Genomic DNA, 10,672 nt, shown 5'->3' with positions numbered 1-10,672 from the left:
AGGAGGAGACCCCAGGGCAGACCCAGGACACGCTGGGGAGATTATATCTCTTGGCTGGTCTGGGAACGCCTTCTTATTCCCTTGGAAGAGCTGGAGGAGGTGGCTGGGGAGAGGAAAGTCTGAGCATCCCTGCTTAGAGTGCTGGCCCTGCCACCCAGGCCCCTGATATGCAGTGAAGAATGAATGAATGAGTTCTCCCAAACCCATGTAAACACAGAGAGAATGTGAAAGCATCACAAACAGGCCCATACTAGACCATAAATCACCAACTCAGGAATTGTGAGGCCACAGTAATATCTACTAAACCAAAAGAGCAGATCAGAGGAAGTGAATTTATTAATCAGAACTTTGAAATATACTGCATTGAATTGAAGCTTGCATTATTTTACTCAAACATAACCTGAAACCTGTATTATGGTTGGTGATTTTTCACATAATGATTTTTTAAGAGTGCAGTCTGAATAGTGGGTATTTTGATTTTTTCCAATGCAGGTCAAAGGTGTTTACTAAAAATTATGCTATTTGCAATGACTGAAAAGGGTCAGGTTTCATTATCCAAAAGAATGTTCTTCTGCGTTCTTGAGCGTAACATGCTCATAAAAATCGGTTTGTTGAGGAATTTTTCCCTGGTCATAACATGAGCATAATTTCTTTGAGACCACTAGAGGGTGCAAGAAACAAGAAATATTCGCTGAATTCTTAGCTCACTATTGCGGAACCCTATGCAGCCCCACTCCGTGGGCACGATTTAACATCGTGGGAACAAATTAATAAAACACGTAACAGGATTTAATTAAAATGAGAAAATGAATTAGTAAAACGTACCCACATTTTAAGACAATAACATCTAACAAATAAGGCTGAACCTCTGGTACCAATTAATATTGATAGTGAACATTTTATGGATTTCTGTGTTGAAAAACTGTACTCCAACGTCTATGTCACCAGTCAAACTTGGAGTACCACAGGGACCAGTGCTTGGTCCTTTATTGTTTTCTCTCTACATGTTGCCATTAGGTAATATAACGAGAAAACATGAGGTTAATTATCACTCCTATGCAGACGACACCCAAATACACATTTCAGTTTTGCCTAATGACACTGCATCCAACGGCTATAGCCCTGAGCATTTTAGCCCTGATGCGAATCTTCCTTCAGAAAAAAAAAGTCAAGCCCCAGGTAAACTCAACGTAGCCCCAGATTTATTCAATAGCTAGAAACACCCCTGACTGCATCTATTGTCACTTTAGTGAATTGCTTTAATGAAGTACAGACCTGGATGAGTGAAAACTCAAACAGTTGTTTAGAAGCCAGTCCGCGGATAGGAATGCTATAATGTCTGCATACCACTCCAAGGGGCTTAACTTTTCTCTCATCAGCTCAGCCCGTAACCTAGGCATCGTCTTAAATACAAGCTTGTCATGTGAATGTAGTATTGAAGGTGTATTTCCTACAACTAAGTAACATTACCAAACTATGACAAGTCCTCACTATTCAAGACACTGAGAAATTGATACACACTTTTGTATACAGTAGGTTAGACTACTGTAAGGCTCTTTTATCTGGCAGCACACACTGCACATTCAACACCTTGCAGCGTATTCAAAATGCAGCAGCACGAATGGTCACCAGGAGCAGGAAGTTCGAACACATAACCTCTGTTCTTAGTTCCCTGTACTGGCTTCCTGTTAGGTTCAGGACTGACTTCCAAGTTCTACGTACATATAAGGCACTTAAAGGTCTAGCACCTGCCTACCTAACAGAATTACTTCAAGTTTACAAGTCACACCCTCCACACAGATCACAGAACGCAGGTATCCTTGTCAACCGCATATAAATAAAGTGAGAGTTGGGGCCCCTATTTTCAACCTGCACAAAGCGCGACGCAAAGTGTTTTTTCTAGTTTCGTACCAGCGCAATGCTCAATTTCACGCCATGGGCGCACGTTGTTAAAATAGCAAATGATTTTGCACCTGTTTTCCACTCACAGGAATGGTGTTTTTAAATGTCGCATGGCCGGGCGTATTGTCTGCGCGTTGCAGACAATACGAAATTAGGCAACTGAGTCTCATAATTAAGCACATACTGTAACTGAAAGGACATTTAGATTGCTCAAAATGTGTTTCAGATGTTTAGATAAGTCAGGTGGAACATTACAATACAGCCATCAGAAGGTCGCAGTATTCTTTGTGGAATGTTGTATGTTGCGTACCATTGTTATGCATGATGGATGTCTGTTGAACATAAATGAAGACACATTAGAAGACTTTAGAAGGCGTGATGCCTTCTAAAATGCAAATGCCGTGCACGCTGGCAGCAGCACGGGCAAGAAGGGATTAGCTGGCAGAGCTGAATCATCTGTAGTCTAATAAGAAATCTAACTTGTCAGATGTAGTAAAATAACAGCCATATTGCATTTTATTTGAACATTTTATAACATTTCAAAAACTGTAAATTGTGTTTTTGTTTGAACAAAGATCGCAATTTAATTTATATTTTGCAAACTGCAGACCCAAAATGAAAATAAAAAAACACAAGCATATTTAAGTCCCCATTCCCAGCCGCTGCTGGGAGAGTCGAACGTTATTAATGTACTGCATTCTTGACCTTGATCAGTTTACACCTTGTTTTAAGCAAGCAAGTCCAGTCCTTCTTTTTCAATAATTAGCATGGGGTTGGTCTTGGACCCCCCTCCCCAGAGGATTTTTTTTCTCCTTACTTGGGAGTTTTTGAGTCTTATCCTCCATTGTCATCTGACTTTCCTTCTTTCATTTCATTGTCTTTCGTTTTCTGTTTTTGTATCATTTAGTCTTAATGTAGTGATGTATCACAACACACCTATGCAAAGTGCCTCACAGCGACACTGTTGTAAAAGTGTTTTATGAATTAATTCCCACAGTGTTTATATTAAAACATTGGCACGATTTACTATTTAGGTGCCTAGACATCTGCTGGATAGGACAGAAACAGCTTAATTGACTTGCCACCCGTCCCATATTTTATGACATCATCCTGTATTGAGAAATGAAATGCTGTGTCCCGTTTAGAACCAACATAGGATGTGGTTTGTTCCGTATGCATTATTTGACCCCCCCAGCCTCACCAAATTTTATTGTACCCCTAGCCCCTTACACATTTTATATTTTATCGTGAGGGAAGTCCCGTATTTCTTCAGACTGGAAGTGGCAACTCTAGGTTGGAATGAGTTTCCAACGCATTTTTAAAAGTCTTTCAAGGAATTGTTATGAGCAAGAGACACTTGCATAGAATATTGAGAGTCAGGATGTTTACCGAACTAATTTGTTCCCTTATTAAATCATGAGCACGTTTTATTAATTCGTTCCCTTATTATGTCCTGAGTATGACATTAACCTGCATCCGGCCTTGCAAGCGATCCTCCAACTTGCAGGGAAACAAATTTTTTGGCAATCCAGCCACCATAAAACAACTCACAGCTGCTCGATACAAACAAGCACAATACTCTTCTGCTCTCTGCTGGAGTAGCTCTGCTGCAGCTGCCCACAGGAAGGCTGCACGCACCATGAATGGGATGGGGGAAAGCCTTCGGGAGCCCCATCCCTGGACTAGTCAAAATTGTCGGAGAGCTAATAGGGTCAGACCTGTTGGGGATCAGGGCTGGTGTGGTTCTGAGGTGTCATCTGCTGTGTGGCGGTACTTGGGACCTAGTTGGATGTGACCCATCTGGGTAGGCACGTGGAACATCTTGTCTCTCCAGCAAAATGAACATCTTCCTTTGCTGTCAGAGGAACTTCATAAACTCCGCGTTTCGGTGGCAGCACTCTCTGAGGTACGATCTTTGTAGGTGGCTAGATCTTTGTAGGTGGGTATACCTACTTTTGGTCAGGTCCATCTAACGGCTGCCATACTCAGGGAGTAGCTGTTGCTGTAGCGGATCGGCTCCTTCCAATGGTGTCTGATGTCACTCCTTTCAACGAGTGTATTATGAGACTCAGGCTAAGGCACTCCTTAGGTGTCTTGTCTGTTGTCTCAGTGTATGCTCCAACCGCAATGAGTGATGTCTCATTGAGGGAGCTATTTTACTCGGAACTTCGCTTGGTGGTTGAAAGGTGCCCACGAAGTGACACTCACTGGCCATGGGTGACTTCAATGAGACCACTAGCACTGACAGGGGCGGCTATGAAAATTGTGTCTGTGAGGGGCTGCGGATCGTTGGATCCTGGTTCCAACGCCCTGAGCTGCATCGTTGGACTTCGCTGGAGCAAAGGAGATCGATCACATCCACGTGGACAGATGCTGGAGATTCCTGCAGAGCTGCAGCATGCCCAGTTTGTGACTTCTGACCACAGACTTGTTGTTGCTACTCTGATGATTCAGCTTAGATCAAGTAGTTTACCACCTACTAGGAGAACAAGGCTGGACTCCAAGATCTGGCTGTTTCTGATCAGTTTGCACGCAATTTGTGTGAAGAACTTGCGGACTTGGGTGTGACTGCTGACTCTAATGTGATGTGGGAGACCTTCTGTGATAAGACTCTGAAGGTTGCCGAGGGTTGTGGTGGTGTTGCCGGTGTTCCCAGAAGGAGGTGTTTCATTTCACAGGGCACCCTGGATATTATCAAGAGGAGTCGCAGCACACGACTTGGTGGCAACTCCAGTCTGTACTGGGAACTGAGAAGGACAGCTGTGAGGGTTCTGAGGGCAGATAAGGAGGCGTTTGTTAGAGGAATCTGTGAGCAGGTGACATACCATCTGTGGTCTAGTGACCCACGTCCTGCTTACAGAGGGATCGAAGCATTACACACATCTGAATCTGTTCCTCAGAGACTTGCAGTCAGGGCGAGTGATGTAACGGTCCTTACGGATGACACTGCAGTTGTGACCTGCTGGGCTGGCTACATTGAGCAGCTGTTTAAAGCTGACCCTCCAGCTAGGATGTTGGACATCTCTGGGTCCATGGTTCTCGAAGATGACCCTCCAATCAGCTGTGAACCACCCAATCTCACTGAGATTGCACGGATGCTGAATCAGCTGAGGGTAGGGAAGGCCGCAGGGATCTGTGGTATCCAGGGTGAACTTCTCCAGGCTGGTGGTAAGGCTGTCCTCCTGGCATTGCAGACAATCTTTGTTTCCATTTCGGAGTCAGGCATCATCCCAACTTACTGGAAAACAGGGTCGCTATCTGGAAAGAGAAGGGTGATCGCCTGGATTGTAGCAACTACAGGGGGATAAGACTGCTATCAGAGCCAGGTAAGGTCCTTACTAGGGTCATCCTTAACAGGTTCCGTGATTACTTGCTTGTCTGTCACTGACCAGAGTAGTCTGGTTTTACGCCTAGCAAGCGCAAATTTCAGCAGAGATTCTTTGCAGTCTTTGTTGATTTTTGTAAAGCATTCGACTCAGTTGATCAAGATGCCCTGTTGAGACTTCGAGGGATCCCCCTGAAGTTGCTGGACATCATGGCCGGCCTATACATTGGTACTGTGAGTGCTGTGCAGAGTGGAGAGAGAACCTCTGAGTTCTCGACCTTGTCGAGAGATTTACCTACCTCGGCAGTGACATTTATGTCTCTGGTGACTCTTCCTATGAAGTCATCAGATGGATTGGAAGAGCATGGGGGGTCATTAGGTCGCTGTAAAGGGGTGTATGGCGTTCCCAATATCATGCAAGAGGACGATCAGTGCTTGGTCCCCAGCGCATGCTCCATAACCAGACCTGACCTGACTGACTTCATTTTAGTTGAATTGTGGGCACGTTTTACTAATTTGTTTCCTCATTTTAGTTAAATTGTGGCCATGATTCTTTAACTTGTTCCCATGGTATATAAAAACATGGCCACAATATATATATATTTTTGTTGGTAATGTCATGAGAGGAACTCTGTACACAACCGAGTTGTGAATTTGGTTGAAATGTATGCCTTACCTTTACGCCTTCAAATTGTCCATGTTTTAGAAAAAACAAACTGTAAAATGTCAAGGAAATGTGATGAGCAAAAATTTGAAGCAATAATTTAGTAAACATCTAAGCTTCACATCTACAGGTTCTTGTTGCCCAGTAACTTCTGTTACAAGCAGGGCGTATTTAGTCTAGAAGTTGAACCATATAAGATAAAAGGTGTACTTTGTGGTATTTGTTCATTACAGACTACATTCATTGATAATCTTTATTATCCCTATAAATGATAAAGTAACATTTGTTCATTTGCATACACATTAAATTGACAGAATGGAATTAAGCTTTTCTATCAGTGTTTCACTGGGACTGAAAATGGTGAATGATTTCATCTTTTAATATAGCACTACTGGGGGTGAAGTACATTTGTAACATTAACAAAAAATAATCTATATGTCAAAACTGATGGCCATGGATTTCTCCTTCAGGGCTTCCCAAAATCAATAGTACAGTTCATCCAACCATCTCCTAACTGCTTGTTTTGGTCAGTTACCCAAAGGGTCCTAGAGCCTATCCCAAGCAACAAGGATGTACATCACAGGTCACATACTTGGTAATTTAGAGATGCCACTTAGCCTAACTACAAATTTTGGATTGCAGTAGGAAACTAGAATACCCACAGAAAACCCATGCAACAAGAGAACATGCAAACTCCACAAACACCAGACAGAGGCAGGACTTGAATCCTGGAGGTGTGAAGCAACACCGCTCCACACTGTTCCACCCCAGCAGTATAGTGTTTTATTTATTTATTTCCTCCTAGAAATAAAAAATAATGGACACACTTATTTAATGCACAGAATTTATATATACAAATTTGTGAGTATACATTTTCCTGGAAAGTATGCATTGACTGATTTACAGTTCACTGCTAAGCTCCTCACTTTACCAAAGAAGAGATTTTGAAACTGGAACAGCCAGAACAGTGGCCTGACTACGAATGAGCAGAATATGCCCCCCCCCCCCCCCCCCCCCCCAGCACACATGCAGCCCCCCAAGAATAATATGAAGTACTGGAAAAGAGAAAATCGTAAGCAAAGTAAGACATGGACCTATGTCTTTTTCCCGCTGTTCAAAATCTGACCCAACTGTCAACTGCACCACTTGAAAAACAAACACCATGTCCAAAGTTCACCAGGACAACACTAAAGTTTTCTTTTGACTTGAAGCATTTCCAACAGTGATATATTTTTAGAAATCATTTAAAGGTCACTGAAAATACTATGAAATATCTTGTATTCTGAGAAGTCTTAATACCACTGTTGCTCTGTCACTTTTGTCCTTTTGAAGCAAGAAGTGTTGGAGCTCCGTGGCTATATGTCATCTGCCTATAATGCTCTGCTCTCTTCTGTATCATTTCCTAAAAAGCAAGCAGTACAAGCCAGAATATTTATTCACGTTAACATTTTCACAGTAGCACCCCTGTTATATTTTATACAGTAATTGCAAACCACTTCTAAATATTGTTGGATCTGTGTGCTGTTAGGTCCTTTTTGATGTATATTTTATGGATACAGTAAATGTGAAAGGTTTGAGTACACCAGCAAGAACCCATTGTCCCATTACGCTTTATCCTAGTGTTTTGCTTACTTACATATGTAATCTATGTTTTGCTGGCTGATTGTTGCTCTGTTATTACTGTTATGTTAGTTTTACTTATTTTACTTTAACGTGACCAATCACCCCAAAACTAATTCCTTGTACTTGGGCTGTAGATGGTGAATAAAGTTGACTCTGACTAAAAAGTATCAATGGTTTAAACAGTATACACTTATCTTTCAACTGGAACAGAAGTCAGACTTATGAACTAATGAGTTAAAACTGGAAACATCTAGGTCCATTCAGCATGTATTTGTGAGTCTATCTTTCATAAATGGAATTTAAATAATTACCTTGGACAGTGACGGTTTGTGGATACAATGTATATATGGATTGGGGTCATTGTCGATGACTCCAAGAACAGTTCTGTAGCAAACAGCACAGTCTATCATGGGCTATTCCAAGGGAACAAGGAAGAACTTTTTCAGCAATTAATTTCATGTTTCAGCACTTAGTTATATAAATAAAATTGCATGGGTACTGATGACATCTACCACAAGTACTCACCCTATCATTTCTGAAGGGACAGTTCTTTGGACTGGCATTCTGGGTTGACTTTGTGCACGTGGTGGGTTTAAGGTAGAAGTTGTGGTAAATGTAGTTCACACCAAACCCGGACTGAAAGAGCAGATGGGGTCTGTGGTTAGGCGAAGGTGCACAATCGAGTCACTCGAAACATGGTGGCAACTGAATTTGTACCAGCACAATGTAGAGATAAGGCGCACACTAACAAAAAGACATTAAAAACATTAATTAAATAAAACAACAACTGGAAGCAAACTGAAAATTTAGAATAAAATATAATAAAAATGTTCAATCTTAAATGTAGGCCTATTACATTTTGATAATTACCAGCCATATTTAATTCTATGGCCAGATGCTGTGATGATGGCATAAAATTTTAGGTTAAACTGGCCATCTCCACAGACACTGCAATGTACTGTTGATGATCAAAATGCAGTTTGTAGTATTAATTTACCAGTTCAATAGACAAGTTTCTAACTTTACCTTAGAGCTGGAAAACTCCTTTTTAAAGGTGTTTGAATTTGTATAACAGATTTATCATTCTATGAAATTCTAGTATTAATTATAAAATTATACTACAGACCAAGCCCATCATTTCATAATAGCCTAAGCCCATTGTGTGCAACATACCGTCAAAGGTTAAATTTGTAACATTAGCCTACTATTGCATCCAGTAAGGAAAATGATGAAGACACAATGATATAACACATTTTTACTTATGTAACCACCTTCAGAATGGGAATGGCAACCAACAGGTGGCAGGTAGGCCTTTCTAAGTTAACCGCTTATGATCCCAACATCCACGTGATCTGCATACATTTTCAGAGAATTATATCATAGTGATATGTTAGAAGAAAACAACAACAAAATATTTGTGTGAAATTAAAATGTCAAATGACTTACATTGACAGCTAACATTAGGTCTATGTACATAAAATAGCTTAAAATGTGAACAACAAGTGTTGGGGAACTGCAAAATCGAGACCAAGATTTTGTTTCTACAAACCAGGTAAGCATAAAGAGTCATAGTCACAGAGTATTGAACTGGTTGGTTAGGAATTTCTTGCTCTGGATTTGTAGTTTCCGGACCTGAAATGCCCAATACTAACACTGATGACATCACAGTCAAATGCTTCCTTCGACTTAGACTACGTTTAAGGTTAGCGTTACTGAATCCGTCCATTTACGCAGCGAAATCCAAACAGCTTTCAGTTTGATGTTGGTCACATTTTTCGTGTGATTCAGTAGTCGCAGTAGTTTTTGCCCCTAGTGGCAGATCCCTTATTCGACGTTATGCGACATTTGGCAAAACAAAAACGAAGAGACGCGTTAAATGACTCAGTACTAACCTACATAAATCTTTAAAAAAAAATCCACGTTGCCGTCGATTATGTAGATACTTCTAGAATTTTATTCTAATATAACAATGTTCGACCTCCCAGGTCAAGTCTACAGTCTGTCAATCCGATAAATTACGGCATAATATGCACATTTACGTGAAATGTGTAATTATACTGATCACCTTTATGAACTCATTAGTTCAAGTTTGTATATTTCACTTCTGTGATATAGTAAGTCGCCAGTACAGTACCTCACTTTCGGTCTTAGCCATGCTTTTAAAAAAGAAAAAATACTGCTGGATTTTCGAGTGGGAGTTAACTTGCTGAACAGCGAGGTCGACTCCGTCTTGGTACGGCTTGCTGAGTTTATTGTAGGCTTTCTCTCCTTCGGGAGCTGCCAGCAGAGCTGGGACAAACAGGGCGATGAGCAACACGAACTCCATCTTCTTCTGTAAAGAGAAACGGAAGCTACTGATCGCCAGATAGCTAGGAACGAGGCAGGATGAACATTATCATGTAAATCTGAATGAACCTCCCATGGGCTGGCTTTGGGTATGCTTATTTGGAAACTATTACTTTCAGATGGAACATGGGGCGCACTTATTTACGCCTTGTCACAGTGCAGCAGCTCATGAGTTGACTACTTAGTAATATATTTTATGTATACTTTTATGTATTTTTTTGTAGGGCAGATATAGGCTGCTTTTATGATTTTTAGTAATGCCTATACGGAGGGTATGTTTGCTGGGTGTTTTTCAAGGTCTTATGGTTTTTTATGTGCTATTTATCTGTACTAATTCTCCTTTTTAGAAAATGGTTTTCCAGAGGATATCAGAATCCAGCATCTTACAAGACACTGCAGAACAACAAAACATAAAAATGTTTGTATTTAGAAGTAACTTAATCTTACATCAAATTGTTCAGGTTGACAAATTATGGCCATTTATTAGATGCATGGTTATAATAATAATAATAATTAGAAGAATCTTAAAACTATATCTATCTATCTATCTATCTATCTATCTACGTATCTATGTCCATAAAGAACAAGAATTTTAAAACAGGTTTAAAAACCTGTAAAAGCTAAGAGGTCAGACTTTTCACTTTTTAGCAATGAAGTCCTGGGCCAATAAATGATTGATAAAACATTTTTTTTAAATGATTGATAACATGAAATCATATAGAACAGTTAAACCTCCCATTCATGCAGTTTACATGGCAAGCTGTGCATTATCAGAATTAAAACCAAAAGAAATTATTTTTTATAAATATCTT

This window comes from Paramormyrops kingsleyae, chromosome 1 (genome assembly GCF_048594095.1).
Source record: "Paramormyrops kingsleyae isolate MSU_618 chromosome 1, PKINGS_0.4, whole genome shotgun sequence".
Classification (NCBI taxonomy): domain Eukaryota; kingdom Metazoa; phylum Chordata; class Actinopteri; order Osteoglossiformes; family Mormyridae; genus Paramormyrops; species Paramormyrops kingsleyae.
This window is presented reverse-complemented; position numbering follows the sequence as displayed.